Source organism: Pezoporus occidentalis, unplaced genomic scaffold (genome assembly GCF_034315485.1).
Source record: "Pezoporus occidentalis ecotype Australia unplaced genomic scaffold, CSIRO_AGI_Poc_V1 ctg25, whole genome shotgun sequence".
Lineage (NCBI taxonomy): Eukaryota > Metazoa > Chordata > Aves > Psittaciformes > Psittacidae > Pezoporus > Pezoporus occidentalis.
Genome location: NW_026914394.1, coordinates 2,122,909 through 2,149,770, shown reverse-complemented (window position 1 = coordinate 2,149,770; position 26,862 = coordinate 2,122,909). Strand labels below are relative to the sequence as shown.

At 43.0% G+C, this 26,862-nt stretch overlaps 1 protein-coding gene and 1 long non-coding RNA gene across 4 annotated transcripts in view; one reads left to right on the top strand and one right to left on the bottom strand.

Annotated features, from left to right (window-relative positions):
* Positions 1-26,862, top strand: part of TRABD2B (TraB domain containing 2B) — a 290,727-nt gene that overhangs the window by 60,450 nt on the left and 203,415 nt on the right. The gene's annotated exons all lie outside the window — the stretch shown is intronic.
* LOC134165869 (uncharacterized) lies at positions 8,401-18,029 on the bottom strand. The gene is made up of 2 exons (XR_009965665.1): positions 17,682-18,029; positions 8,401-9,250 (listed from the first exon to the last, which is right to left on the bottom strand). It is a non-coding gene; the product is annotated as an uncharacterized LOC134165869 (long non-coding RNA).

Sequence of the window (26,862 nt, the reverse complement as noted above, 5' to 3'; positions counted from 1 at the left end):
TTGTCACTTGATGGAAGTGGAGGAAGATGTCTGAGATGCTGTGATGATACCAAGAGTATTAAGAGTGATTTAATAACAGATATTTTAGAAACAGCATGGGCAATCCCAGCAGTGTGTGTAGAGCACAAAGCTCTCATCACATCAAGAGGGTGCTTTGCAAGTGGATGATTGGTATGAGGCATAAGGTTTTTTAGCACCCAGCTGTACTCTTCATCTTATCGCATCCGTTTTTGTTCTGGCTGTGTGTGTAAATAACCTGTGAGTTAGCAGTTTCGATTTAGGGGGCTTAGGACTCCTTAACTTCATGCATTCATGCCTGTAGCTATGGAAGGATCTACTGATCCCCAGTTTCTCACTAAAGGTGGAGACTGTTGTCTTTTAAAGAGATTATGCATTGTTCTCAAATAATAGTAATAGTTCTTGAATGGATCACTACCATGAGAAAGTGCTCTTTTGCACTGATTACTGGAGCTGCACTGAAGAAATTCAGAATTCTCTGCTGTGTTTTTGTATTCCTGATGTGCTCACCAGTTCTGGCCCAGCAAATACTCACAAGCAGTGGAGAGGAATGTTTGTGAGACCACAGCTAGGCCCTGCTGTATCAAACCTCTTTGATTCTGCAAAAGAAGATGGGAAAATTTTGTGGAACATTCATTTTTTTCACATTCAAACATTTTCAGAGTTGATCAGTGCTCTTAGGTCGTGTTTTGAGACTGTCTTAGAAAAAGCCCAAATGCTCATAGGGTGCTCTTTACTTTCAGATTATATTGCTCATGAGATGTTCAGGTTTTGTTGCTTCACTGAGCTCAGAAATGCTTTAGCTTTCAAAATGTTTTAGCAAAAGCTGTGTGCTGTTTGAAGTTTCATGCACAATGAAAATCCAGACGGGAAGAGTGAGAAATTTGGACATCTATTTCCATGTTCACGAAGTACAGACTTCTCAATCACTCTATGATTTTTCCTCAGCCATATTCATGGCAGCAGGGAAGTGTAATCCTCATTGTATCCCAATAGGCACCATCCAGTCACAAGATGATAGAATAATTTAGGTTGGGAGGCACCTCTGGAGGTCATCTAGTCCAGTTTACCACGTAAATGAAGTGGTAAACTTCAAAGTCAAGTTCAGCATTGAAGTTCGGGTCGCTCAGGTTACCAAGGAGTTATTGGCAAAGCCAATAATTAAACTGATGTTTCTTGTATCCTAGCGTGTATCCCCTCAATTACACCTCTAATCCACATTTTATAACTGGTTTAAGAAAAGAGTTTTAAAACCAAGCTGATCTAGTGTAGTTTATGAGTTGATAGCATCATCTATACATGGACAAAGGGAACATTCAATAATAGGACACTAAGATGAAAGAGTGAGCAGAGAGGGGGACTTATGACAAAATAGGTGTTTAACTATGAATGCATTGGGGAAAAAATTCGTGATGTACACTGAAGGTTTAAGAAGGGCACCCAAATGCTTTTATTTTATACAGCTGATTACCTCATGCAGTGCTCTGAAGTTCAGGCTTTTATTAACTGACTAATATCTAAAGACGTTTTCTGCTTGTTTTCTCTGCAAACCTCATTGCACCGACAAGAAATACATTGTCCATATGGGGTGAAGAATGGCATTTAAGTATCGTGTGTTGAAATCCCACTCACTTTTACACATTATGCTTCAAAGCCCTGCTTCCTGGATACAAAAGTAGTTGTGTTCCCAGCAGAAGGTTTACATAGTTTAGCATGAAGTAAAAGCACCGTGGTATGAAACCAGCCATGTATATAAACCATTAAACAATTTCAGCGCAAAGCTGCACAAAATGCCTGTTAAATTTAACAGTACTATTAAAAATCCACATTTAAGCTTTCTTTGTTTTTAGGAATGAGGCTCTGAAACACGGAAAAGTCAGTTAAAAAATGCCCGACAATAAACAACCAAACCCCAGCCTTTGCCTGGGACATAATTTCATGGCAAAGACGAAACGTCCAGGTCCTATGCTTCCCAATTGGTCTTGCTCCAATCCTGAGCTGACTTGCTAAGTTTTCTGCAGTGTAAATGTTCCCTTTATGAAGTAGGCTCTAGCCAGTGCCCATGGAAGCCTCTCCTAAGGAGGTGTTATTTTAATATATGAAGGGCAGTCATTTCATTTCATAAAGATAGCTTGTTCCATGGAGGAAATAAACATCACACTTGACAGATGCAGGGACGCTCAAAGATCCTCAGCTCCTGTGGGGGCAGGGGAAGGCCTATAAAGCTTTTCTGTGTTCCCTGCATTATAGTGCATGAGGCTTTTAGATGTCTTCCCTGAGAACTAATTCTGTGGTATAACTGTAGCCACCTAATAATTTTGTTTTACTTTTAAATGCCATGCATGAATGCCATAGAATGCAGTGAGAAGCATGGTATTATGTGGAAGGGTGCTGATAGCAAATGGAGAAGGGTCCCTAGGTAAGTACATCATCTTCTCTACATATAGTTGTAGTGAGCTTACGCATGACCAGTTTATGGGGATAGCATTTCTGTTGGCATAACAGAGTGCAGATTAATGGAATTCCTAATTCTTGTTACACTCAGCAATTTGTGTCACCATCTGTCCCATCCCAAGCACACAGGAGTCAGAGATGGTGGATTGCCCCCCAGAATGCCTGTTTTAGCTTCCCTCAGTTTGACGATTTCGTGCCCCCAGCATGTTGTGTGTGACTGTGCCTTTTCAAGATGGTTGCAGTCTGTGTCTTTGATTTCTTTTTGGACATCGTGTGTACTTTGGGCTGATCAATGACTATTTCTGATGTAAGGTCTAGAGGCCAAGATACTGGCTTAGCAGCTGGAGGGAAGAGTTCAGATGAAAGGGATGAGAAGCTTCCTGCCTTATCTATTAATCCAATGCTGTATTTGTTATCCAGAAATTATGGGGAGCTGGCTGCCGAGCAGAGGTGAGGCTTATCCAGAGTTATTCCAACCGCATTTCTCAACGTCATGTTTGTTGTGCTTGGAAGGAGCTGGATCGCTCTGTCGTCTCTCTCTCTCACTCCCTCTTGCTGAACATAGTAGCTATACTATATTCTTACTGGAGACCTGTGGCACTTAATGGTGAACCAGAGTTGCTTCATTTTCCCCTCATTTGATGAATGAAGTTGGGGTTGAGGTGGGTAGGGGGAGTGGAAGCAAGGAGAGAAGGAAAATCCACCTTGAGAAAACCCAGGTTTCCTTAATGAGCAAAAGATGTTACGTTGAGGACAAAACATTGCAGGAAAACTTTGTTGGCCAAAAAGAGGAAGAATGCTCTGTCTGTCTCACAATGCTTACAACCATCCTGCTCTATGCAAGAATGCAAAGTGTATTGGTGAGAAGAAAACTGAAAGCAAGCTTAGGTAAAATTCCCTCTCTGTCATTCCAGTAGCCTACATACATGCCATTCAGTCATCCAGCATCACTGCTGCTTGAATGAATGTAAAAGAGAGAGGCTGTGCTGAAATCCATAGTGCTTTCTAAATAAAGCTTGTCATATAGGAAAACATAATTTAATTCCCAGGGTAAATAGCCTAGAAATGGAAGAATCTGCTTTTTCATGCACATCATATAACTTCTCTTGTAACAGAAATAGTAATTTCATCATCAGCAAATGCTGTTGTTGGCACTACTTTAGCATTGTAGAAACAGTTCTGTGATAAAACAATTTGTTATTTCTTTCAGACTTCGGTGTTGTGGGGTTTTTATTGTGATTCATTATGTATTATGTACCAACAATAGCTCTTACCAGTAAAAATTGCTGTGGAAATGACCTCTTAGAACAGTGTTGTATGATGTTGTATCCACTAGCATCAGGGAATTTCTTACGGAAGAAGTAAATACGATCAATTAGTTGTACAACATTTAGTTAAACTTCAGTTTCCTTTTCAAGAGCTTGCAGAAATGGCAGAAATCTACTCCATTTTTCTTTTCCTTGCAAATTTTCATTTCGTCTTTGGGTTTTGCGTTTCAAAAGTTTGTATTTTTATCTAAATTAGTTCAAGCTGTCACCAATGCATAAGCTTTTTGTCATTTTCTTTCCACACAGCAATCTTCCCCAAGAAAACAAAGAAAACAATGTTTAATTCACTGCTTTGCATTTTTCTTACAAATATTGCACTTATTCCATCTCATTATTCATTGCAGCAGTGGCCAGATCATACTATCGCAAAAGGGTTCTGTCATGATGAAGGGCTTCTTTTGGGTTTGAGAAGTATCTTGAGGGAAGCCAACCAGTGCCATTTGGCAGCTCCATTCTTACTGCTTTTGTTCTCCTTGGACCAGATGGCTTTCTTGCTCACAGGTTCCAATGGGACTTCTTGTGGGGTAAAATACTATATAACATCAGTGGAGTTACAGCAATCTGGTCCTCCCTTTGCAAAGAGAGATTAAAAGTCCATTTCTGCAGGGACTATGAAAATTAGAGAATCTGCTAAATAACAGCTCTGAAATGCTATATATGTGTACTTGTTTTGAATGGGGAGAGGAATTTCCTGGACTAACTCTGAAGCTAATGTGAAGGAGGGAGGGTGATGGACCTGCTCGGTAGCTCATATGGGAAGCCCCTTGCGTGTTAGGTGCTACACAACCAGAACTTGTCAAGTCTCAACCATCACAGCCTGGCCCCTTGGTTAATCATTTATAACCATGAAAAATAAGGGCAAGGTGGGTGCAGAAAGTTCTCATTCTGTCTCAGTGGCGTGTTTTGACCACTCTTGTGTTTATTTTGCTCAGGCATAAGCGACAACACAAGATGTAGGGCACAGTGAAGCAACGCCTGGGAATTTTGCCACTGATGCTAATGGTGTTGGTCTCTAATCCCTTTCCAGCAAAGGCGAGATGATGCATCAGCAAAATGGACGCCCACACTGGGAGAGACACCAGGACCATTCACAGCTGCCGAGACACTGAAACAGTATTTTGGGGAGGGAAAAAAAGAAAAAGCTCATTCCTTAATATATGGTCTTATAGGGTAAATATTTATCCAGCCATCTAAAGGCAGGAGTAATCGCTGCAGTTTTCCCTTCACTCAGAGACTGGAGATTTTCCCTGACTGTGAAAAAAAAAAAGAAGTCCAATTTTGTGTATGTGAAGAAATCAAAGCATTGCCCTTGAAATGGGTTTTTCAGCTGTCTCCTGGGTATTCTGGGGTTAGTTTTCACCACGTGAGGTTCTGAAGTGCATACTCAAAGGTTCAAACACAGGAAAATTGGCTATCACTGCCAGCTCTGTTGGGTGGGGAGAAAGCAGTTCCTTTATAGAAAAAGGAGGCGGGGGGGGGGGGGGGGAGGGAAAGAAGGAAAGACTTTTTTTCTTCATCTTCCAAGGGACTATATGAGAATGAGCTTGAAGAAGTCTTGACTTTTATTATATCCTGTAATCAAATTTGAGCATCTTATTTGCTTCTTTTCTCCAAGACCACCCTGACGGTAACAGTCCACACACACACAATTTTGGTATGCATAAACCCATAAATTTCATAACAGAATATAGGAGCTGAGGTTGTAGGAGGACTGTAAGGCAGAAGGTGCTGAAATGTAAAGTCTGTGTGTGTTTGAAGGGATGTCATTTATTACATACTTCTGCCTCTTAAAAAAAAACACCTTACTGTTACCACACAGACTGTATAAATATATATTGCCTAACGCAGGATGGTGTGGTGTAAAGGTTTTATTGGCATGCAGTAGCTTAGCTTGAGTAGGAAAGGCCTGAGCAATCTCTGTATCACCTCAGATGTCTGCCAAGAAAACACATCCTTGGCATGGGCAATGAGAACATCCCCAGTGACGCTGCATAGGTGTAAATCTAATGAGGATAATAACCCATGTGCTTCAGGGCATCAACCCATTACTGGCTGCCTGGGATTAGGAAGGAATTTCTCTCTTGGTTGTGTTATTCTAACGACATTTATTGTGGGGCTCCACACACTTCTCTCTGAAGCCTCTGCTGCTGGCCACTGCAGGAAGAGGATAATGAATTTGATTGACTACCTGGAAGGGCCTGATCTGGCAACTCAGGCTCTCTTCTGTGAATTCTCTGATGATACCTGCCTTATGTGGTTTGGAAACTGTTTTGATGGGGCACTTTGTGCACATCTTTCTGTAATGCCAGCTCCTGCAAAGCTTCTTTCATTAATGCATGGAGTATTTTAGGTTGGCAGGGAGATCTGCAGATCTCCAGTCCAGCATTCCACTCCAGCCAGGACTGACTTCAAAGTCAGGTCAGGTTGCTCAAGACCTTGTTCAAGCTCTGAAAATCACAGGATCACCAAATGGTTTGGGTTGGAAGGGACTTTAAAGCTCATCCCGTTCCAACCCCCCTGCCTCGGGCAGGGACACCTTCCACTAGATCAGGTTCCTCCAAGCCCCGTCCAACCTGGCCTTGAACCCTGCCAGGGATGGGGCAGCCACAGCTCCTCTGGGCACCCTGTGCCAGCACCTCAGCACCCTCATAGTGAAGAACTTCCTAATATCTGATCTAAATCTCCAGGGGTAGGAATTTTGCTGGCTGAGGCCACCCTTGGCCTGAATCGTTTCTGGCAAGGTCTATCTTTCTCCAGTGAACCTGGGAAGAACATAGATGTTCCCCTTAGATTTAAGACCTACTTACTAGGCAGTGGTATTTACCTGGAATGGGTCTCAGCCAAATACAGAGTTTTCCAAGGTGAAGGGAATAGTGACACTTTATGTAATGCAGATTGATGAGCTGACTGTGAAAAAATCCCAATGGAATAATAGAGAAGGTAGTTTCTTCAATTTTCAGTGGTGTAGAACTACTGTTCCTGAGCAACAAGTCCTTAAAGCCAGCAAGTTTCTCAATACAGCTTTATACCTGACTTATTGTTGCACATATAAAATTAGTGAAGATGTATCCTGTTGACAAATGGCTTTGGATTTCAACCATGTGAGCTGACATTTGAACTCTAAAGGCTTAATGTGGGCTCTCCTTCCTGCAGCTGGTAGAAAAATCCAGACTATTGCTCTTTCTTCAGGAGAGAGACATTTCAAATAAAACATTGTGAAATAACACATCTGTCTTTTTAGGTGACAAGGAAAAAATAGTGGGAGGGAAAATTAGGAAATTCCATCTGGTACAAAAGTAAGCAAAAAAAATAAAAATCTCAAAATCTTTTAAAGATTCTGGCTAGGAATCATTGGCAGCTCCTAAAATTCCACTGAATTCTAGACCTCCCCAGGAAAATCTGCTTCCCTGGAAATGGATCTGGAAAATCCCTGGACATGGTGCTTTTTAAAGAGAAAACAAAACCACAGGCGTTACCCCTTGGAGAAAACCATCCCCAAGAGATTGGGATGAGAAATGATTATCCAAATAGCAAACTGCTCTTCATTTGGTTTTATACTTTATGAACAGAGGCATAATGCTTATTGTAAAGTCTTTTATACCTCAGGAAGTCCCAGTGGATTTCTTGAGGATGAGTAAGGTTTTCCTATTCCAGCCTACAGAGGAAAGAAAAAGGCCAATTGAAAAATCACTTTTTATCCCCATCTAAGCAACTTCCATAATTTTTATTAGCAAACCCAATTGAAGTCCTTCCTTCAAGGCAAAACGCCCTCTGCACACTGTCTTCTTTTGAGGGGCGTAAATGGAGTGACTGGAATCTGGAAGGATCTCTCTGCAGTTCAAAAAGTGACTTTCTCCTTCCTTTCCCCCCTGCCTAGTGCCACAGCAGGGGAAGATTGTGGGAATAAGGAGAATAAGAGCTCCCGCAATGTTAAAGTTTGCTGCTGTGTCAAATAAAATCTTCTGTATTTTCCCTGAATTATGAAGAAAGGGGAAAATTAAAAGGATTCGTGTTAAGTATGCTGCCCGAATGCTGTGCCAAGCTAGTGCGGGCAACCCACACTGAGAGTCCACAGAGCTGCCGCATTCCTCACCCCGCGCACGTGGGCAGCGCTGGATGGGCCGGGAAGCTTGGAGGAGCAGCAGCTTTGGCTTCCACAGCCTGGGCACAGGCCAGCATAGCTGTGGCTGGTGCTCTGGAGGCTGCACACGGCCAGGCTGGACCCGGAGCCAGCCAGGGACCGTGAAATGGCAAAACTAAACATGCTCTGGGTTGCTGTTCTTATTGTGGGAAAGGGTCTGCTTCTGGAAAGCAAGGGGGGGAACTGTTTGTTTTGTCTTAAAAATCCTGAAAAGGAGGATGTTTCAGGGAAAAAAAAAGGGTAATGTTTCAATTTGGGTACATTTCTATAATATCCCCTTTGGAGCTGTAGTTTGGTTAACCTCTGTGGGTCAAGTGCCCAGCTACAGAAACCTCTCCTCAGGCTCGCTGGCCAGAGAGCCTCAGGAAACAACCACCACCCTGGTGCTTTGTGGAAGATTTAAGCAGGGAATTTAGTCTCTGGAGAAGAAGGGAACACAACACACAACATGCCCAGACAAACACTGCACTAAGATTTATTTCTTTTCATTTTCTTTGTTAATTTTGCAGGAAGATTATTTTTCTCCCCCAATTGACTCTAATGGAATTAACATTCTCTTCCTCTGTGTGATCCCCAGACCACTACAACTGTGTTTTGCCTGTTGTTGGGAGGGACATGAAATACATGATTAAGTTCAATGAGATCATGGTGGTTTCTAAGGGTATTCCATCCCTTTCCTCTGCCCTATCAGCTATCTGAAGCCTCTTTTAGAGCAGCAGAGTGGTAATCTCTTTCAGATGCTCCCAGTATTTCTACGTCTTGGCCAGATCACGAGCGAAGAGGGGATCATCAAAAGCAGAATAAAACAACACAGCAGCCATCCAGCATGAAGTGATAGATATCTGTGGGTGAGAGAAGCTGATTGCTCTTGTGTTTTATTTTCAAACGCAGAGGGCATGTCACTGCCTCTCAGTTGTCGTTTGCTAGGTTGAAGCTATCTGTGGTTCTAGAAAGCTGTGACATAGATAGAATAGACACGGAAATATTTTGTCAATGGCTGAAACTGGCCTTATGTTGGGATCAGATGGGCAGGAATTAGGAAAACAAGAACAAGGAAACTTTGTGCATAGCATCAAAGGCAGAGCTGGCTCACACTTTGTAGAGCAGAAGCTTGGTCCTTATTGTTTGTTGACTTTCTCCCAGTTTGCGTGCTTGAAGCACTTGAGCTTGTGGGCATGTTTAATGGTGTGTTGACACTGGAAGGCAAAACCCGTGTCTCATGGGTGCAGCAAGCCTGTTAGGCAGCTGAGATATCCGAAGTAGGTTTATAGGGACATCCTGAGTAACTGGAGCTGTGGCAAGGATACATCTGCAAAAAAAAGAGAGAAGTGTTGTTTCAGTGGATCATACAGAATCAGACCTGATATTTGGAGCCATGTGGCTATTGTAAGTTGTTAAGATCTCTCCCCTGGGCACAGTGTATCTATACACAGACTTACACAACTATGTTTGTAGATGCTGAGCAGAATCCTTATCACCTTTTTGTTCTGTATCAAGTCATTGTTGTTCTTTGACCCACTGTGACCAGTGGAAATTATTTTTGGCAGGATTCTTAGTGTCTAGAAAGGGTTGATTTTGTGCTGCAGCCATGCTGTTTCTGTAGTGAATTTTAGCTTTTCCTCCCCCCTTTTGTTCCTCCTGTGTTTGGTTATTTCTGTTCATGAAAGGTGTAGGAGTTAGCGGCTTTACTCTCCCATCATTTTGATGGAAACTGGCCTAGGGCATTTAAAGTTACTAGAGAGCTACTGAGACAGGTAGATCCAAAGGAAGCACAGTTAGATAGGACAAAGGAAATTAGGCTATAAGGAGCATTGAAAGAGAAGTTTGAGTTGTCCTGAAAAACACTTGCACAAAAACATTCCAGTATGATTGGTTAGAAGTTGCCAAAGCGTGGCCAAAGCTATTGACTGTTGACCACAGATGATGCAACATCTGTGTAAGTGTGTTAGGAGTTCAGGTCCAAGGTGCACTTCACCTCTCTTTCTACCTAATAATCTATATGTACTGTTGCAAACACACCCATTTTTCAATAATCATCTGTCACAAAGCACTCTGTCCCTTTCTGGAGCTCAGCTTTCTGTCCCTAACCCCATGTGCTAGTAACCCATCATGGATGAGATGTGCTACCCATCTTTGTGTTCATCTTAATATCAAGCATGCTCCAAGGGATGTTTAGTCCTGAGCTATGCTTTTTCACATGAGGAGCAAAGCAACCTTCCCTTGAGTTTTGCTGAATGAATGGAGTCTTGGCGTATTCAAGGCCAGGTTGGACAGAGCCTTGGGTGACATGGTCTGGTGTGAGTGTCGCTGTCCATGGCAGGGGTAGGAACTGGATGATCTTAAGTTCCTTTCCAACCCAAACCATTCTATGATTCTATGATAGAAAACTTCTCTTTTTCATTATGCCTCAAGCACAATACTGGCTTGTGAGTCTGTGTTCACAATTTGAGGCACGGCAGCTCTCCTGTGTCTTCTTAGAAGACTGGATTTTGCCTTTTGTGACTGTGGGTGCATTCTCCAGAGCTCACAATTGCTTGTGTTCTGTGGCACTCTAGGCTGTGTGTTACCAGCTTTCAAATGTTTGTATAGATTGCAGTCATCTCGTAGAGTCTATGAGTCCTGGCCCTGTGAGTGATGGCAGTAGGGAAGGACCAGGACGTGTGTGCTGCGTTTTTATTGCCAGTCCTGAAGCTGCTTTAATAGCTGCTAGGTCTCTCAAACTGTGCTCATCAGACTGAGGATCTCAGGATGGCTGATGAGCTGGTGAGCACAGGGTGGCTATGGCTGACAGCACTGACCATCTGTATTTTCTGTTACACCAAAGGAAGCAATGGGCAAGGTGGGAAGAAAGAAAGAAAGGGAGAAAGGGCACTCATGGCTTTCAATACTTTTAAAAGAATCATCAGTTTTATTAAAGACTAAAATAAGAGATGTGTATCTAATAAAAGTGGCATTAGTGCGGAGCTAGGTAATTAACATAATCGTGTCTAATTTCAGTATAATTAGCATGCTCTAATTAAAAAAGCCATTAGTATAATTAGAACACATACAAAATTAGCACAGGAGTATTTTAAGTAGAGGTTCTGCTGTCCTGTTGGTTAATCTGACATGGTCAATGAAGCTGCTGTTGTCATTTTGCCTTTCTGGTGAATAGCTCACATCCTTGCACAGCAGAGGAACTAGTGAAGGGTGGCAGTGGAAGACACATAGCTGTAGTTCTGTGCTGTGAAGCCTTTGCTAGCGGAGCGTGTGTTGTTGAGCTAATAATTTTCATGGGAGGATGCTCAAGCGTATAAATTAGCCCTATGTGGATTAGCAAGATTTTCCTGCCTGCATCCAGCAGACAGCTGTTTGGGACTGTACTTGTCTGGATAAAATCTGTCCTGGAATCTGTAGTCTTCGGCGAGGTTGCATCAGTTTTCACCAGCCAAAGGTGCAGTGGCCTTTTGAATTGCATCTGGACATTCATTATCGGAGAGGTTAAGCTGCATGAAGGCTATTTAATTACAGACCTACAATGGTTTCTGCATGCTTTCCCTGGAATTCATTGTGCGTTCAGGAAGGTGTGTAAATCAAACAACCGGCACATCAGGCAGGGGGGAGGGTGTGTGGGGGCCGAGCAGGAGGAATTATTGGATGCCCTCATAAAACTTTAAAAGGCTTGAATGTCAAGTTTAAACTCTTGGGGCCTTAAAACCTGAGTCTCAAGGCACTTCTACCTGCTGTTTCATCACATAAGCTTTTCACTGTTCATGAGCTGCAAACCCAAGATGATTATGACTTCTATTTCCCTGCAGTGTATTTAATTTCGCTTTACTGTTGTCATCATACCCATGTCTGAACCACCTTTCATCTCCTCCTACCACTCATCATCCTTTCAGTTGTAGCCAGTGATGCATAGGCTTTTTAAATAGAGTGTTCCTTGTAGGCTCTTATATCAAAATCTGTTTAACCTCTGGTGCTTTCAAGCTTAAGGCAAAATCACTGTGTATTAGCAGTTCTAATGCGTAACTGCACTCAACAGGAGAGTTAGCAAATCTGCAGAGTGATACCGCAGCATGGAAGGGATAAGTGTGCTGCCAGCTGTGGCCAGCTGTTTGGCTTTACACTCCCTGCTGAAGCGATGGGTGCCCCATGCTGACTCTCCACAAAGACCTCTTGTGCTTCATGGCAGTGGATGCCCACTCTGCTTGACCTGTCCGTATGGTAGAAGGGGCAGAGATGGTCCTAAACTCATGTGGCAGAGTAAGGCAGGCACTGGGCTCTTCCTCCCTGATGCCACTGCCATCTCCTTGCAGTGGTTTTGTCCAGGGGGAGCACCAAGTGTTTCATCCTCTCTGTCCCTGGGAGCCCCCTTGCATCCTGTCTGCTTGTTCTTTATCTCTGTGTGCGCTGTCACCGGGGTAATCTTAGATGCTTGGGCCTCTTCTCTGCTGTAGTATTTAAGAACAAACACTCTGCATGCACCATCAGAAATGTTCTACATGATACCCTAAGTGACAGGGGGATTTACAATCAGATAGAAGTAGTGGCATCCACAGCAAAGCAATCAAACTGACAACTGAGTAGCTCAAATTTGAATTTAGAGGAAGTTTGGGGTCATGTGCAGTCAAATCTCCCCTTTGATTGCGGTTGGCAGTAACAGTTCCTAATGTCCCTGCCAGAAACTAGCTTGGGAAAGCTGTGTTGAATTGTCTTTTCTGCTTGGCAGCTGGAGTTACTTCATCTTGGTTCCTTCATCACCCCACAAACCAAGCCCTTTAGTAACAGCTCTCATAGATACGGGAGAAAGTGTCTGGGGAGGGGATGTTCAACTGAGCTCTTGGCTCCCCGGTTAGCTCATAGAATCATAGAATAGTTAGGGTTGGAAAGGACCTTAAGGTCATCTAGTTCCAACCCCCCTGCCATGGGCAGGCACACCTCACACTAAACCATGTCACTCAAGGCCTCGTCCAGCCTGGTCTTGAACACTGCCAGGGATGGAGCATGACATCTCTTTGGGTCAAAGCAATCACAGTTGTGGTAACAGAAGAACTTGTGCATAATGGCACAAGTTGGTAATATATAATGTGCATAATGGCACAGTTTGGTAAGTTCCCCATAAAATACTCACTTAATGCATGATGCTTCAGTTAACACTAAGTCCAGGGGGAATCTTATCACTTGGTGGTCATCTTGCAAGAGAGAGAAAAAAATCTGTGCTCCACAGTGCTCATTTCCTAGAGTAAGTGAGCCTCTTGGCTCAGTCTGAGGCTTCTTGCCTATTTCCATCCCAGCTATTTGTTCTTTCACTCCAGATTTATAGCATCCTAGAAATAATTCACTTGATTTCCATTCAAAGAGTCAGAAACCATGGCAAGGTATTGCACTGCAGAGTATCAAAATGCTTTGTTAATGAGAAATGGGCAAATGAATCTAAGGAAATAACTCTACTTTCCCTGAGTATTTCCTCATGCCTGGGACCAAACCCAAAGCCAAGCTGAGCCTTCCTACTAGGATGGATTCATGTTTCTCCAGTGTTGTTTTTGATTGCTTCTCACATCCCATCCCTGCTTTGGAGTTTGGGTTTGGATAGAAGCAGCAGTTCTGAAAGGTTATGAAATGGTTGTTTCCGTCATGTCTCTGGCCCACTCAGCCACAGAAATAGTTAGAAGTTTTGGTGGAGCCTCTGAAAATTCATTTTGAGCCATGAACTATGGGGAAATCTATGGATGGTTTGGGAGAGGCTGCATTCTGAGGCTTTCAAAGCTCACTAGCAAGATTATTTCTTTGGAAATGCAGGCTGTAAATGAAAGGTAATGGAGATATATCTCCATTTGGTTGTTATTTCAGCACTGCTGCTAAGGTGCGAGGAGTAAAAGGTTTAATAGATTCCCCTTTTATCTCATCTTTGTGCTGAGAAAACAGGGGGTGCTTTGATTTAGCAAAGCCTCATCAGCTGTTATGATTTGGTTTTGCAAACCTCAAGCTGGGGAGGTTGGGGTCTGGCTTCCATTATATTCTAACCAGAAGGTTCATGCAGAAGGGCTTTTCTGCTCAAACTATCCTGAATTTGTCCAGTTTAATCCCAGCAAAACCTAAACTCTCAGCCCTTTAGGGTCTGTCTGTCACTGTTGTTAATGCACTGCAATATGCTGTGTAGAGTTTGATAGACAAATGAACTCTTGGAGGATATTTATCACACACATACACAAACACACACAAATAAGTGTATCTATTGCAGTATTATGAAGTTCTATTTCGTTTGACCACAGTGGTTTCTACTTAGCCACAGAAATCTCATGCGTATACGAGCCAGCCCCGATTTTCGTTTGTGCTGGGGTGAAATCAAAATCTACTGAGCGTGCTTCAAATGAAGGCAGACATTGTGCCAGCACCATGCCACCAAGGGAAGGAGCTCTGCTCTCTGTCTTGTCTTCTTGCTGTTTTCTCTTCTCTGTCTTTATAGAGCTGCAGCCTAAAGTGGATCAGGGAGAGGAAAATGAACATGGTGCTTATGTGCTGGATGTGCTGGATGTGAATGATACTGAGAAATTGGAGATCAGCCCTTAAAAATATACTTACAGTATAGGCATGTAACTAAATTAATAGCAGGCATAACTCTTTTAAAAGTCACTTGACTTTAATTGACATATCAATATAATTGGCAATTATCTTAATTGATATACATGGCATAAATACTGTGCTCTGGAAAGCTTCCAGTCCTTCTCTATTAGAGTATTAAGCCATAACATATGCAGATTACATGGAAATACCACTGAAGCGTTTGTTAAAAGAAATTCCTTTCTTATGTCTCTTTCTTATACTTTTTTTTATATCATGTATATATGTAAATATGCAGAAAACAGTCACAAGGACATACTGAGTATTGTCAGTACAGTCTTTTAAACAATTTCAAGTGATTCCACTAAAGGGTTTCTACAAGTTTCACACTCTGCTTTTGTGGAAATCAGCTTTCAAGTCAGTCAGGCTAGAGATTAGATCCAAAGATTTAAAACCCCTATAGATCAAAAGCAGATGCTCTTAGAAGACATTTCAGCCAAGACGAGCCGTCTGGGGACATTGTTACAGCAGGAGAAGACAATTTATCATTAAAACATGAAAGCCTCTGTTCAATAATAACCAGATGTATTAAAAAAAAAAAGGAAAGGAAAAGAAAAAGAGAAAGAAAAAAATAGGGGTGTCAAGGTCTTGATTCATTTGTCTCCCACTAGAAATCATCTTTATCCCATACTTAGGAAACGAGTGCAGATTCTTTGATGCCAAGACATAATATAAGAAGAATTGAAACATTTTACATTGTAAATCCTGGGCAATTGTCAAAGAAATTTTAATTATATAAAAATCTGTGATGCCTTAGGTAAAGATAAGGAGCAATCAATTTAAAGAACAGTTTCCGTGACTTAAAATAACAAGCAGGGGAAGAGCTGACAGGAGCACTTCAGACCCTTCTTTCTTTCTTAGTACCAGCTTTCTCTTTTTCCCATCTTCTTTCTGACCTAATGCAACTCAGTAATAGCGCTTAACTTTAGCCTAAAACCTCCACTCCAAACACTTGCAAACATCATTTAAGCCTTCTCCATATAGAAGAGGAATTTCTGTGAGCCAGACGTGTAGGGAAACCAGGGCACAGTGAGATGGGATGAGTTGCCTCCTCATACACAGCATACAGATAGGAGAGACAGGAAGTGAGATTCTTAAGGTCTCCTTTTCCCATCTCATACTCTAACCACTAGAGAGCATCCCTTCCTAGTGAAATGTATAGCTCTGTAACACAGGAAATGCATTTGCTGCCAGTATATGGGAAGTAGGAAGTCTTCTTCACTCTCTATTCTTGTTTTACAGGCCAAACTATAAGAGAGTGGGTGTGATTAACAACATTTGTTATAATGTATTTAAAATCATTTCCAGGTCTGTGGTTAAGCATTTCAGGCTGAAGTTCCCTTGAGCCTGAGTACGTCTAAGGACTCGGATGTGATGTGTAGTCAGGACAGGAATTCTTTGCCATTGCCACCAAGCAGGTCACAGAGCAATCTGCCCGAGCTCTGCATCCCACCCGCACAATGGGACACAAGCCTCATTTGCTTTTGGCATAGCAATGTGAGAGTGAAAGGTGTGTCAGAGAAACGGGAAGGATCTTGCTGAAAAATGGTTTCAGTGATGTTGAAAACTCTCATTCTTTGACATGGAAGTTTTTGGAAGAAGTATATTGGCTTATAAGAAAAGTGAGTTGGAAGGAGAGACCTGTCCATCCTGCACAAGTTCAGAGGGGAACACACTTGTAGGGCTTTTTTGATACCTCCTTTGAGCCAGGCAGATTTGAACTCTCTCTTGATTCCTAGGTTATCCTGAAGGATGGGCTCCCCCACCTCTGACTGTGAGGAAAACCTTTGTCCTGGCCCTGAGGAGCCTTCCCAATAAAACTGTTGTCAAAACCAGTAATGAGAGAAATTGTCAGATTCAGTAAAATGTGAACTTCATTTTGCCTACCACGTTTAATATCTTACATGTGAGGCTGTGTCATCATTTGCTTCCTATGTAGCTTCTGCCTGTGGTATCCTTAATAAGGCATTTGGAAGAAAGAACCAACTGATAAGACAGGCACAGATGCTGTTTGGCCCCTTAAGAGGACAGGGAGGACGATTTAGAGAACATCCACTAGACTGATGAGCACCTCTGAAGATGTAGGACATGGATGTTTGTGGATTTCTACAGCTCTTTGAGTATGGAGGACAAGCCAGAGGTCTCTTGTCTGTAGGTGGCTTCTGGGCTCCAGTCAAGCCCTACTACAGTGGTTCAAAACCAGATTTTTCCAGGGAAAGTATAAGGAGGCTGTGCCAAGTTCTGGAAAGCGTATCATCATTCCTGCCCTTTAGGAACTGGAAGCACTTAACGAACTAATTCCATTCTTTTTTCTTTGAATAAGAAAGACATTGCCATCTTCTAGTCCAACAGGAACACTTATGGTAGAAAGTACTTAGCTTTCAGGAAAACTCAACTTGGGTGAGCTGGAGAACAGTCACCATGGAAAAATGAAGTTGATTGTGTTTTTATTTCTCCTCTGTGTGCCAAGCACCATTCATTTCAAACAAATCTATTTACTGTGCTAAGCATAGTAATGTTGATGAGAAGTATCAAGAAAGCATGAGATGGATACTAGCTTTTGATTATTCTGTTGATGTCTCTGGAGCCACATATTGTAGTTTGGAGACGTGTGCAGACCTACAGACCCACTGGGAATGACAGCCCTTTAGTGACACATTTGCAAGTTGCAACATGCTGCAGTTGGCTGAAGGTGTACGGTCTGATATTGTGATTTCTGCTGTTTCAAGTGGGCTTCATCTCCTTTTCTTCATTTGGGAAGAAGGCTCTTTGCATCCGTCTTGGAAGGCAAATGTTCATAAGCAGAGGGGACTGAAGCAGGCAAATCAGGTCCAAGGCCAGATTAACAGCAGTGCTGTCGTGAAAAAGCTGAGTCCTGGCTTTCTTGTTCTGACTCACAGCAGAAACTCTGACTGAATTGTATCCAGCCTGGATCTGTGCACAGATCTGTAAACCCCAGAGTTTGAGAGTTCACATCTGGGGTTCCTGACATTGGTTTAAAGGCAGGAAGAATCGGAAAGAAAGGGCTGGTCAGCAACTGGGGGAAGACAAGAACAAGGAAAATAGGAATTACAAGGGGAATGACAGGTAGAAACATTTACCCTTTGATTGTCCAATGTTCTTTCGATTGTACTTACATATTCTGCATGTGTACAATCTCTCCATTGCTTCTAGATCCCTAGTGTCTGGGTTTCACAAGGTGGAGATCCTTCTGGATGCCAGTGGCCACCACACTGACACTGGAGCTGCTATTGTGCCTGAACAGAAGCTTGCTTAGGGCACAAGTGGTTCATGTGGTCACATATACCATTTACACAGTGTGGGAGAGCACACACATAAAAGTTTAGTGCAGAAGTGCACAAGCACAGACTCACACAGCCCTCGGGCCTTTTCTGTTAACAATCAGACCCATAAAGCGCATTAAAATAAACCAATTTTTACAGCTCTGCACTGCTGTTCAACCAAGCATTTCAAGAAGCAAGCAAAAGCACCCACTTCTCTGGAAATATGAGACTTCATTCCTATCCAGGAGCACAAATTGTACTCAGGAGGGAGTTATGAAACCCTGTTTAAGTTCAGATTTGTATTCAGCTTTACATACCTTTGATTCACCCTTCTGTAGGAGGTGTTTTTAATTTTTAGCCTTTGATAGCTCTATACTGGTGTGGGCAAACCATTTCCCAACAGTTTTTCCTCAGGGTTACGAGAGCATGAGGCAGAAATAAGCAAGGGTTTTTCCTCCCTTTTTTCAAGTGTCAGTAGATACAAGAGGAAAGTATATTCAAGTGCAGAGAGCCTTCTTGCCAACTGCTTCATGGCTGCCTGCACCGTGAGTTAAAAGGGCACAAGCAGATGCTGCTCTCTGTCCACTGCTGATCTTGGGCAAGGCTGAGTTTAGGGTCCATGCTGAAGGATGATGGTACAGACTGGGTGAACCCATCCACATCTGATCCAACCTGATCACTCAGACGGGGTGGCCAGTGTCAGAGAGGCATCCTCTGAGCAAAACAAGCAAGCAAACAACCCCCTTCTCAATACAACACAACACCGTCTACAACAAAAGGATCTTGATTCTACTCTATCCAAGCCCCAAGCCCCAAACAAACGAGCATTTATAATAATCAATTGTAAATGCGTAATTGTGTATTCTTCTTATTTTTCTTTGAGTTTCCTGCAATCCTTTCAAATAACATCACAAATCCTTTTGCATTTGTCAAGCTAAGTGAGCCTCTCGTTTTTTCCCAAACCTTGCTTGGCTGTAAGGGCTTTAAATATTGCTTCACTTGACATAAAACAAAGATGTTTTTGCTGATAAGCATGCGTAATGGTTCAAAACTGTTCCAGAGAGCAAATCTGGTTTCTCAAAGGTAAACGATACAAAAAGCTGGCCTTTGATTAAATATTCCAATCGTTACATGCTAATGGTGCATGAAGCTGTGATTTATCAGCCAAAACAATGTGCTGGAAAATGAACATCATTCATTAAGCTTGAACCAAACTCCACTTGAGCTTTCCACTCACAATAATTCTTGGCCGAGAGCAATTGGTGTCACGCAGCAGAGGCCTGTTTGTAGGAGACTTCTCATTTTTTATGCTGCTCTGCTCTCGAGACATGAACTCTGCCACCCGAGCTGTGCTCTGCAGGAAGCAACTACCTGAGCATCCATCAGCAGCACTGGCTTGTAAAAGAACGAGGGGCCACAGGGGATTCTGTTTCTTGCATACCTGTTTCAGGCACTGGGAGCTGTTCTCTAAGTGCCCAGCGAAGCATGAGGTTCAGGAGGAGCAGGGGCACATCCTCACCAGAGAGCAATTCCAAGGGGCTTGCTTAGCCTCAGCACAACTGTGCTGCTCTTCCAACAGTGAGTGAAGATTAGGAAGGGTTGTTTTAACTCATGCTGAGTGCAAGCAGAGAGCTAGAAATTACTGCTCATCTTTGTGTAGTGAAAGACGACCTAGGAAGCTCATCCCACTGCTAGGAAGCTGCAGGAGGATGGACTGGTAGCAGATCCTGTCGCCTTGGCCTCCTGCCTCCACCCTGTGAAAACAGTGCTGGGTGCCAAAGAGCTAGAATTACATGTCAGGCTGCAACATGCTTATTTTTAGGCATGCCAATGTGAGCTGGGGACAGTGGGACTGATCAAAAGTGGTTTTGTGCTCTTTGCTGCCTCTGAAGAAGGGTGTTTGACAGCGCAGGGCTGGAGATGGTGTGCCTGCTGCTAGCAACACATTTTGCACTGTTTTGATAGCATCCTGGGGCTGGCTATGGTGTAATAACAAGGAGTTGGATCTGTTTATTAAAAGAAGATGTCTGTTTTGTTACTGTCTTTGCTACAAAAGCAGCTGAAGAAAGGAGATGCCAAATTGATTGTTGGTGTAGCTGCAAAAGTGGTTCGTCACTACAGAGATTTGTACCATTAGATTCAACTCCTAATGTAAATCGGGGTCAGGAAGCAGTTTAGTCTGTTCCCCATAGTCTCAAAACCTCAAAACCACTGCGATTAACTTCCTTCTCACCCACTTTGCACATCCAGCCGAACACCGAAGACGTAAACCAGAAGAATTTCCTGCCCCTTCACATCACTTCATTTCTATGTTCGCACGCAGGGAAGAGAAATAACAAAATGATTTTGACCAAAACCAACTCATCAAGCTTTAGAAGGAGACAACAGGAGAGGGAGGAGGGTATTTTTGGCTGGAGAGGTATGCACAGGCATGTGGAATTCACACCCTGATTGATACATGGTCATGGGGCTTGAGCAGCAGTGGCAGTGCCAGGACTCATCTGCTGCACCGCTGCCTGGAGCAACTGCCCCACATGACAGCATGGTTGTCATCGCTCCTAATAAAGCCAGAAATCCAGGTAATATGGGAAATGGGGCAAGGATGCCAAGCACTGTTCATAGTATATATGTGATAACATCGAGCAGTGGGATTGCCATGCTGTCTGCCCATGTTGCTGCACCATGGGGTATCTGAACTGTGCTGGGCACACACCGGTGACTGCTGCGTGCTCCACCTTCCTCTCCAGGGCCCAGTCAGGACTGAGCCAACAAACGTGGTGTTCGGCATCATGTCTAAATCATAGAATCATAAGATAGTTTGGGTTGGAAAGGACCTTCAAAGCTCATCTAGCCCACGCCCCTGCAATGAGCAGGGACATGCTCAACAAGACCAGGTTGCCCAGAACCACATCCAGCCTGGCCTTGAATGTCTCCAGGGATGGCACATCCACCACCACCTCCCTGGGCAATCTGTGCCAGTGTCTCACCACCCTCATTGTAAAGAATTTCTTCCTCACATCCAGCCTGAATCTATCACAACAGGCTGCTCTAGAAACTCCGAGCTAGGTAGAGGGGGCCTTTTTGTCCCAGCTCAATGGTTTATGTCAGGGATGATGGATAGCTCTGCTTGTAGAAGTAGGTTACACCTGCGGTTAGCTGGCAGCGTGCACACGGTTGTGCTGGGAAGCTGACATACTGCTGCTCCATTAGCAGTGTGATTGACTAATTTGCTTCTCCTTTGATCTAGCACTTGGCAATTTTGGAAGAGAGAAGGGAAAGCCCCTCTCACCTCAGTTGGTTGTGTAAGGGGAATGCTGAGGGCTGTGCTGGCAGTGTGCTTCTGAGGTGGGGCAAAGAGACCTGAGAATGGGACTGAGTCCAGCCTGGGCAGGGATCAGCACTTGGCCTCTGCAACAGGGTGCTAATCCAGAGAGTGGGATGGATGAGCTCTTTGTTGCCACTTGATTCTGGGAAGTGAAAGGAGGCACTGGGGCACTGGAGGCACACTGGCAAATCATTCTGTGACTGCAGAAGTCGTTGCGTGTGATTTGAGAAGCACATGGTGGGCAGTGGGTTGTCCTCACTGAAAGGTAAAGGTGTGATGGATGTCCTGGTAGCTCTGCTGTGTGGACTTAGCATCCCTCCTGTCTCTGTGTTCCCTCTGTTGCTGCTCCTCTTGGAGGCTCCAATTAGATGCCAGGTTAAGAGCTGTGATCATACGATACAGCCACTGTTTTTAGGGATAAGAACTTTATAAGTGGCAAGTGTTCCCAGTCATTGAGCCAGAGAAAGGAAGGAATGTAAGGAAAAAGGTGACGAAACATCTCTGAGTATTTCCAAGGTCTGCCACAGACTCTCCATATGACCTTTGGGAATTCCTGCATCATCTTGGCCCACCTTTAGCAGTCTGAGTGCAGCCCCAAGGAACTGCAAACGCTTCCTTTCATCCACTCTTTAAATTACCAGCTCTTCTGAGCAGGTATTGTTTTCTGCCTGGGCTTCTGGACTACCTGCCAATAGGTACAACACCATAGTGGGTTGTGAGCAGGGGCCCCCATCTAACCAAGATACTTAGGTGCCAAATTCCTGTTCAGTAAGAGCTCCTGCTTACTTTGGAGATGTGGGCTTAGAGCACAGCAGACCACAAATAATCCTCCTGGCACACTTCAGACCTTTGCAGAAAAATAAAATAGGTCTTAAAGTCTGTGTGCCTACGTGGCAAACCCTTCAGAGACATTTTGATTTATTGGGGGACACAAATTTTAACCGTGAGCTTCCTTCTCAATAGTCATACGTTACTTTTTCCATTGTAGTTTACATTCCCTGTTGCTAAAACTAACAAAATGTTCATGTTAACAGAAAGTCTTTTCCCTGCTGGGCCCCAAATTAAACATTCCTGGAGAGTTAGGTGGCAGTTTCTTTATTCTGTGTTGCGAATTAACATGTTTGCATAACTTAATGGTCAGTGCATCAGACAGGAGTTCCAGAAGAGATCAATCTTGAGCGCTGTGTTTGACTTCATGGGCCGAGTGTCCTCCTCTCTGTACGGCATCACCGTGTAGGCTGCTGAAATAGCCTTCTGGTATGGGGCTATCCATCACTGGCTTTGTGTCTGGTTTCTGTGAGGAAACCACAGAGAATGAAAACACGTCAAATGGCCTACTGAAAGCAGACTTATCACTTCTGAAAGCTGAGAGCAAGCAGTAGCACATCCCATGGAGAAAACCAGCTCTGGCTTATGGGGAAGAGCCCTGAATTCTTCCACCTTCAGTGGACACACCTTGAAAAAACATCTTTACCTCCAGCTTCAGCTCTCTTGGTGCTGTGAAACCCTATTTGAGGGATCTGGGGAAACTCCAGTGCCTCTGTTGTCTCAGCTGCAGCATATAAGCTGCTTTGGAGGAGGAAACCACCCATGAGCACATGATTTCCTGTCCTGTGCTTTGCAGTTTTCTTCTTTTAAGAAAATAACTCGGGATTCTTCCCAAATGCACTTTTTTGGTGTGTGCTCAGAGTGTTTTCCCTTGCCAAGTTGAGGGCCTAAAGAAGATGAAGGGAAGAAACTCCCCTGGACTTTCACAAGGCAAAGATCTAAAGGATGGTGTATATTTGAAAGAAGAGAAGGGGAGGTTACCATGCTTATAGAAATTACATTAAATAGGAAGTCGCATCACCAGTATTTCTAAAATCTGGGGTACTGCCACCAAGCTCACAAGATGCTGATTTTAATTGCTACATACCTTGTTCTTATTATTCATTTGTGTTAATGAATTGCTGAGGCAATTATGGGCCGAGATCATAATGGCTTAGCTGCCATTCAAGCTAAAATAAGCCCTGCCAAGGGAAGTGCATGGTCTCTGAGGAAGGTTCCCAGCCTTATTGCCCATGAGCGCTGTCTTATCTTACTTGGTGTTTCACTAAAGCTACCATGAGGATAGGACAACCTCGTGTCTAACATTTGCAGGGAAGGTTTGGGTTAGTAATATGAGTGCTTTTAGGATCCTAAGCATGTATTCCCACTGACGGAGCCCACCTTCGTGTTACCACCTAGATCCACCCAAAAATTTAGGATGTCCAAGGAAGCTGTGAATGCTCCATCCCTGGCAGTGCTCAAGACCAGGTTGGACAGGGCCTTGGGTGACATGGTTTGGTGTGAGGTGTCCCTGCCCATGGCAGGGGGGTTGGAACTGGATGATCTTAAGGTCCTTTCCAACCCGAACTGTTCTATGATTCTGTGTATTTTCTCATAACATTTTATGGCAGTCTGGGAATACAGAAAGATGATTACATCACTGATAGGGCAGTTGTTGTATGGTCTCTTTCCTGCCTTGCTAGCGAGTTTTCTCAAAACTGGGGGTTTAAAATTCCTGGAATGAATCAAGCAAACATTTTTATTTACTCTGGTTTCTTAGAACTGATAATGCCTGATTTTAAAAATACAACACACAGGATGTTAATATTTTAAACAATTTTGCTAGTTCTGCTGCTTAGAAAATTGGCAGCCTTTTCGCGTATTTATCTTCTCACCCATGCCGTGTTTCTCAGATCGAGTCTACAAAAGCTAGTTCTATTCTATCTCATTCAATTTCATTCTACTCTCATTGGGTTTCTTTCCAGCTGGTCCCCTCTTGCTTTTATCTCGCTGTGTTCAGTCACCCCTCACAGGCAAGCAAGTTTAAACACAGGCGTTTATCACTCTCTAGTAGTATTTTCATACTGCTTTTTGCTCCACGTTTTGTGTTTTTCGTTTGGAAAACACAATGGTACAGACAGGCAGTAAACAGTCTTCTTTTGTTGTTCGCATCCTCTTAAGATCATTGTAATATGCTTAAAGATATATATTTTTTCATGTACCTCAAAAAAGAATTAAAGAATATATTGAAGTTTACAGGGGTCCTGTCAAACGTATCTTGTCCATAATCGAGCATTAGAGTTGACAGTCTAAGTAAATGAAATCCTTGAATACCCAGAATGTGTCTTTAAAAACCAGATATCTCATCCTCTGAAATTTACTGCATAAGACTGATTTTTGAGACTTTGTGTGTTTAGGAAAGATGAAACTAATACATGTTATCAATGCACAAGAGCTCTCCAAATTCTCCTGTCTAATAAATTCCCTCTTTTGCTAGAGGAAATTGTTTTGTTTGGATGGATAATCACTAACTCCTCTCTGCCACACTGCAAATTATGAAGCGGTTTTGGATGTCTGCTTTCTAAATGAGTGTATTTGATGTAATAAATGCCCAGACATAACTTGTCTTAATCTGGTCAAATTATTTATTACGAAAAATCCTTTATTGTAATGACATTAATTCTCCTCATAACTATTCAGTGGGCAATTTATGGCACTGCAGGCCATGCCGCAGGTTAATTTATAAACTGTTAGCACACACTTTTCATTCTTTATTAATTTGTAATTAGTTACTTCAATCATCTGATGCCAACCTTGTGTTTTGATTGGACAACAGAAGTGTGATGAATAGAAGAAGAATTGTAAATTCAGATTTAGAAGTCAGCAGCATCCATCACAAATACGTAGAAGTATTTGTAAATGAAAAAGGCAGTCCTCACCATGTATGTCTTCTATCTGAGTGTCCCCCAAGGTGATGAGTGCATGCAGAAAAAGGGCAGGAAAGTGGACTTTGCCACTGCTTTTGGTATCCTGGCAGCCAAACCTCTCACCAGTTTTATTTAGGTGACGGAGAGTTTAAGGCAGAGTCACCAAAGGCAATGAGGTGTAGGCTCTTGGAACAGGAGATTGAGTGGGTGACTTTCTTTGAACATGTAGCCAAGGGTGAGGAAGGCATCCTAGATCAACTGGAAATGTAAGTTAACCCTTTGATATCAAATGAGAGATTATCTATAGAAAGACGTTGTCCTTAAAGAATCCTGGAGGTGAAGACAAATAGTTTGGGTTCAGTAACCAAAGAGAAAAAGATAACAAAATAGAGATAGGTGCGAGATCATCTAAATGATGGGATTTGTAACAGTCAGGAGGGATGCGTGCCAGAATAACTGTGTATGTCAAGCTCGGAAAAGAAGGTACCATCAGGACTCAAACATGAGATTGAAGAGTGTTAGGACGAAAGGGAAGGCTATGTCATGTGAATGCTTTGTTGGAGAAATGTGGAAGGCTTGGTCCTACACTGGGTGTGTAGACCTATAGGGAGACCCAGTAGATGAGGACACCCACCCAGGCTAGCCTGTGCATGCGAATCAGTCCAACCTAGAGGACCAAGGATGTCTCCCTGAAGGGTGGTGTGGTGGAACTTGTATCTGTAGGTTGAATGACAACTCTTACAGGTATCTTATTTACAGGGAGAGTGTAGGCTCTTGTTCAGGAATTTGGTGAGGGTGGTCGGATAGGGTCAGTTTTGTTTTAGATGGCAGAAAACTAAAGCTGGGGATGTCCTTCTGGGCAGCAGTCAGCGTGGGATTACCTTTTTAATGCACATGTAATGCACAGGTGTATGAAGTTAAATGCTCTGAAGTCTTTCCATCTTAACTTTCATCCTGTATGTAAGGATATGGGGTGAGGTTGGAGATAGACCTTGCGGTGCCTGCAATGAAAAATACAGATGTTTGTCCTAGGAAGCACGACTTGGTTTGGAAGCAGCAACTGGATTCTTTAGTTGGGTAATACACATCCAAAGCAGTGCAGACAGCAAAATATTCTTAGTATCTGCTGGCTGGCCAGCAATGCAGGGGAAGGTTCAAGCCATTCAACAGTGTCTGTCGTGAAGCTGCTATTTATTCATCTTTATTATACTAAAGTTCCATGTGTTTTTGCTATTCTATGAGAATGTTGGTCTGGCAAAGTTCTTACAGATCCCTAAAACGGTGACTGGTTTTGGAATTATGTGTTGTTTCTGGTTTCTTTTCCTTTAATTTTATTTTATTTTTCAATGGCTAGAAATCAATTGATCTTTTTGTAACTGGCAAGCCGGTGTAAAGCATACTTAGAAAAAGCTATATCCCTTGGAATTTTTGGCTCGCTTGCTTGCTTAAACTGTGGCAGGACATCCTGATGCTATGAAATTACATGGATAAAAAAAGAAGTCTTGGAAGAAAAGGTTGGGATTAGTAGCTTTGTTACTGAATAGATTTGATGAGTTCCTGCTTTGATAGGAGCATTATGATGATGAAAGGTAACAACATCTTTGACGAGGTCTGATGCATTTCAAAATGAAAAGTGAATACAAAACTCTGGAACGTTTTAAAGGATAGGCACTTCATGTTTATTAAGCCCCCTCCATGGCTTACAGGTACTGAGCTTGTCTTTACAACAGAAACATCTGGCTTCTTTGCTGTCTTGATTAAATTATTCCAGTGATTCAGGGAGGGGGGAAAAGCACTGGGAGAAAAGGGAAGTAAAGCAAAAACAGATATATTTGTGGAGCGGGACAGTGAATAATGCAGTAATTCCCCTCTAGTTGCACCCCAAATATTGTGTGGAGTGAGACTGACACAAGGGAGAGGGAGTGAGCGGCCATCTGGACCAGCAGTTTTTCAGATTACCAGAAATTTGTGATGT